This window comes from Gavia stellata, chromosome 11 (genome assembly GCF_030936135.1).
Source record: "Gavia stellata isolate bGavSte3 chromosome 11, bGavSte3.hap2, whole genome shotgun sequence".
Lineage (NCBI taxonomy): Eukaryota > Metazoa > Chordata > Aves > Gaviiformes > Gaviidae > Gavia > Gavia stellata.
This window is the reverse complement of record NC_082604.1, coordinates 3,074,724-3,080,541: the sequence shown is the minus strand read 5'-3', so window position 1 is coordinate 3,080,541 and position 5,818 is coordinate 3,074,724.

The window sequence follows — 5,818 nt, the reverse complement described above, 5'->3', positions numbered from 1 at the left end:
GCCGAGCGCTCGCCGCTCTCCCCGCCGCCCAGGCACTCGGCCCGGGCCGGCCCCCGCGGCGCCCCGCCCGCAGCCCGGCCGGCCCCGCCGGGGCGGGACGCCCACACCGCGGGTGCTGTCCCCGGGCCCGCGGCCGGGGCTGCCGCGGCCTGCAGGGAGGCGGTGGCTCTGCCTGGGGTTTAACGCGCGCTTCCCGCCGAGTGAGGCACCCTCGGTCTCCTCGGGCATTATTTTACACCTAGCCCCTCCGTTCAGTGCAGCGATAGCCACGGTAACCCCTGTTCGGGAAGGATGGGGAACGTTGTCATGGCTTGATCACAGAATCACAGAATCACTAAGGTTGGAAAAGACCTGTGGGATCATCAAGTCCAACCATCACCCCAACCCCACCATGCCCACTAAACCATGTCCCGCAGTGCCTCGTCCACACGTTCCTTGAACACCTCCAGGGATGGTGACTCCACCACCTCCCTGGGCAGCCTCTTCCAATGCTTCACCGCTCTCTCAGGAAAGAAATTTTTCCTAATATCCAGCCTGAACCTCCCCTGGTGCAACTTGAGGCCATTCCCTCTTGTTCTGTCACTTGTCACTTGGGAGAAGAGACCAACACCCACCTCTCTGCAACCCCCTTTCAGGTCATTGTGGAGAGTGATGAGGTCTCCCCTCAGCCTCCTCTTCTCCAGACTGAACAACCCCAGCTCCCTCAGCCGCTCCTCATCAGACTTGTGCTCCAGACCCCTCACCAGCTCCGTCGCCCTTCTCTGGACACGCTCCAGCACCTCAATGGCCTTCTTGGAGTGAGGGGCCCAAAACTGAACACAGCATTTGAGGTGCGGCCTCACCAGCGCCGAGTACAGGGGCACGATCACCTCCCTGCTCCTGATGGCCACACCATTTCTGATACAGGCCAGGATGCCGTTGGCCTTCTTGGCCACCTGGGCACACTGCTGGCTCATCTTCAGCCGGCTGTCGACCAACACCCCCAGGTCCTTTTCTGCGGGGCAGCTTTCCAGCCACTCGTCCCCACGCCTGTAGCGTTGCACGGGGTTGTTGTGACCCAAGTGCAGGATTGTGGATGGTACGCAACATGCTTTTGGTGTTTGAATGGAAAACATCTGTTACAAAGGGCTGGTCCTGCTTAAAACGCCGCAAGAGGCTAAGGCCCACGTGATGTTTTTAATTAATACAGGGAAGCTGATGAAGTGAGGTTGTGGTAAGCTTTGCCACATTGTAAAATCCTACTTGGAAAATTATCAGTTTGTAAAAACAAGCTAAAGAGGTAGGGAAAAAAAGGAGCTTCTAATATTACAAAATACATCCTTCACACTAAAATGTAATTCAAGAGAAAGAAAAGGTTCTTCAGAGGGAAAATTCCTGAACAATGAAGAACTTTTTACACAGATCTGTTGCTGTCTGGTTGTCCTGCCCTGCGACCATCCCTGGTGCAGCCATTCAAGATGCGATGCAGAAAACATGACGAGGATGCTGCAGGAGCATCTGCTCGCGGCACCGGGTAAGAGACATGTCAGAGCCGCCCCCCAGACCAGGGTGAATCCCCCAGTAACTCCCGAAAAAAACCACCAGCAACCACACGTGCTTCTCCCAGGTATGGGTATGTAACGAGGCCTGTCTTTCCCTGTGGGTTGTAGGGCGTTGGTTTAGTCTATGGGATGGGATATAGTTTATCCTAATTAGCTTGCTGTGGAAAGTTAACTTTGCTTGAAATATTTTTGTAGCTCTATAATTTCTCTTTCATAGCTCTTGGCCTTTAAAAGTCAGCCACTGGGCAGAATCCTGCAGCTCCTTCCCCTGGTCTGGAACAGGTATAGAGAATTTTAGAACTTGATTGATGTGTATGGAAAGGTCTGTATGAGTCTTCACTTGTAGCAACTGCTGCCTTTATTGTTATTGCTGTTGTGGTGGATCACTACAGCTCTTCTGTCATTTGTTAAGTAATGTAAAAAAAACCCACCAAACCAAACCCAGGGGTAATACTCTGCAATTTGCTTGTAAAACAGTGTGTTTTGGGAATGGAATATCAAATGTTGTAAACTATGCCTTGGAGGGCTAACTGATCTGTTGTATTTTTATTAACCGGAATGAAACCAAAGATCACTATGACTTCTACTTTCTGTTTATAATTTACAGGTCTATTTTACTTGTCCTTTAAGAATACAACTGCTATAGTTGTGACAAAACAGGACCCTTCTGAGCATGAATAAACATAGAAGAAAACAGTTCTCAGGAAAAGAAAGCTCAGTGACTCTGCAGAGTCATGGAAAGGCTCCAGTAAATGTTTCAGGTTTATTGTTGTAAGCTTTATGTTTGTCTTTTTTTTTCCTTAAAGATAAACAGAGTTTGGTAGTGAGAAGAGGAAGTGCATTTAAGTGCACACGGCAGAGGAAATTAAAGTCTTCAGAGCTTTCTGTGAAGTATTTAATCTGTTCTGGGCTGAGCTGTGCAAGGGCCTGTGCTTAAATGCAAGTCCCAAACCAACAGCAGAAGATGAGTGCAGGGGCAGGAGCCCCAGATTATGCTTCTTGCTGTTTTTTTCTCTGACCGCTTAGCAGTTCTGATCCAAGGCAGCGCAGTTCTGCTATATCAGAGCTGGTCTTGAGCACAGGCAGCCATGGGAGAGGGTCGAGGTTGCAGAGCCTGTTGGTGCACTTAACCTTGACAAAATGTAATCAAGATGGTCAAATTTCTTTCCGTAAGCGTTTGAGAAATTCACCAAAAGCTTGCACAGGCCTCTAGTGCTTCTATTTCTAAGGCTGTTCCACAAGGAGCAGGGCTGTTCGCGAGGAGCAGGGCTGTTTCCTGCAGACTACCTGGCAGTTTATACTTCCATCAAAAAGAGCCATTGACTATGAAATCACAAGACATGATGGCAACTTTCTCTAGCCCTAGGCTGCTGAAAGAAAAGATATCCTGCTGTACAAAGAGAAATACAGCTAAAATTGAGTATCTAAAATTGCTCATGTTGTCATCCTGCTAGGGGACAGCTCTACTCTTATTTGTCTGCGGCAGCCGATGCCATTTCAGAGGTAAACTCTGATTATGGTAGAGGCTTACCTTTGCGTAAGGAAGTCTGAGTAGTAATGAAAGGCTTTCGTTCAACAGGACAAGGCAGGCAGTGAGGTTGGTTGTGGATATTCCTCTGGGTGTTGTTAAGTTTTGTCATCCCTTTGATTACTGGTCTTTTGACTATGTAGTAGAGGATAATGCTCAGAAGATATACCTGGTGCCAGCTCTGGAGAAAGGAAAGGTTTCTCAAAATGGGAATATCAAATCCTTAGAGACCCTATTACTAGAAATGGAAAGGAGGGATATTCACCGAAAGACAGATTTCAATGAATGTGAATGTTGTGCTTTGTCTTCCAACCTCCCCCCCCCCCCCCCCCCGCCCCCAGCAGCATGTGCTGTGGTAAAAGAAAAAGAATCCTGCTTCTTCCTGAGCCGGAGCAACATGAGGCTGTCAAGTCTCCTACAACCTCCTGGGATCGTCAGCCTTGTTCAGGAAGTGCTGAATGATACAAGTGCTTTATTTATAGGAGGCTCGGATTAATTTTTATTCCAGTATATCAGTGATGCAAGGTACTTCAGAAAATGCAGCTTGATTTGCTATAAGCTTATTCACACAGAACAAAAATTCCTGGAAAATTATTATTTGACTAGTTGCACAAAATAGGTCAATTTCTGGCCCCAGAGGCATTTGAAGAGGAGGGTCTGCAGTGATGGTCCAGCTGTAGGAGTAGAATATTTCCGCTGAAACTACCTCTGAGGAATATGGAAAGTCTAACTAGCTGTATTGAACAATCCAAGCTGAGGTTTTGTGGTAAACCCTGTGGTCACAGTGCTGAGAGGGGCGGGAGCTCTGAAAACTTAGGTTTTTGACAGCAGCTGGTCTAAACATCAGGCTTGAATTGCACCCTGCTGTTGAAACGACAGCTCAGAGGGCCAGCTAAATTTACCAACTGCTGTTTTCTGCTTTCCCTTTTACAGCTACGACTTTCTCAACATTTTTTTTTGGCTTTAAAAACAATTATTTGGTGTAGAAAGAGCTGTTGATCTCCTCGCCTTTATAATCTTTTGTCTGGTACACTGTTCTCTGATCCTGGCTAATAGCTTCATCTCTGGTAAAAAACAATATTGATAAATATCTGATCATAAAATAATTTTCAAAGGCTCCTTTTGCTATACACACCTTTAGGTGACCTCCTCTGCTAACTGTGAGGTCCTTTTCTAAACTGTCTCCAAAAACAGCCTTCCAGAGCTTCAGTGAGCGGGAGTTCATTGCCTCGGGGCTGGTACCTACAACCCTTTGAAAGGCACGGCTGGAGTAAGTGTGGTAACTACATCTACACAAGGCATATTGCGGGCTGTGAAATATCATCCTGTTCTGGAGTTTAAATTTCTGCTGAAAAGCCTCAGCTTGTTTTAGCAATGGAGGTTGTTGTAGCTTGATGCGATAAAGAGATATTTAAAAAGTTTTCCTCCTTGCTGGGTAACCTTTGAGGTGTTTTTGCCTTGAGCAAAAAAGGTTTTAAGTGTCTTGGAAACTTCTGTTCTGTCTTCTAGACCAAGGCTGGGCATAATTAAATGCATAATTAAATTTGTGTCTGTTAATATGTGCTTAAAAACAGGGCTGTAGGTGGAGAACAGTTGTATACCCAACACCGCGCTCTCCCTTGGAAAGAAAAAGCTCATTTTCTTTTAAAATGTACGTGTGCAGGTGTGGAGAGCACAGCGACAGCTCTCTGAGCAGGACAACTATTTGTCTTAACAAGGCTTTACCTTGGCTTCTTGAAACCAAGGGTTACCCCTCTAAAACTCCACACTGCATCAGGTCTGTTTTTTATATATATATTTTAACACCCAGACCTGCAAAGACAAAGCCATCGACAGTTTTGCAAAGATAAAGCTGCTGTAACGTATTTGTTAGCAATGTACAAACCCACAGTATTTGCCACCGAGCATTTATTTCCCTCTGTACTACTCCGCGCATTTCAGATTTAAATTGTCTTAAACAAAAAATACCATTTCAAATGGAGGCTTTTGAGTTCTCCCTGCCAGACCAAAGTATCTATCAGTTATTTTTAATAGTCCAAGCCTATTTCATGATTTTTAAGCTCCGGTATTTGTGTGGTTTCAAAGCAACACCTCCTGGCAAGCCGTGGAATTGCTTGTGCAAGCAGAGAGACCTTCCTCACGGATTGATACACGACAAACCAGCAAGACAGTGGAGCAATCTGCAGCGATAGTCCCTTGTTGCTTAGTGTGCACATTGCAGCGTGATGGACGTGCCTGTTCCAACTTCCACTGGCGGAGAAATAAAAGTGGGGAGTGTGTTTCAGAATTTTTTTAAAATGAGAGCCAACATAAACACTTTGTGCTGCCATACAGGTATCGCTGCCCTTTTTTTTGTTTTTTGTTTATTTATATTACGTGTGCTGGTTTACAGTGGACAATATCACCAAAAGCAATACAGGACTTTATCCAAAAAAGGGTGAAGCCAGTGAACAAAGGATGTTTGCTATCATCCCCATAAACGGTAATATGGACATTACTGTTCATCTGTGCCCTCTTAATTTACTCCCTTCTCTATCCCAGCATAAAACTGACTGGCAGAAGATAGAAGTGTGAATGGAAATTCAGAACAGTTTCAGAAAGCTTCTTTAATGTTCAAAGTATCCCATTGCCTTAGCGCTAAAGCAATGTGGCTGTCCTTACGAGCAAATGAAAATACTATGAAAGACAGGGAAGCATCACAGAAAACCACTGAAGAACAAGATTACAGGCCCCTTGTTCACAGCATCTA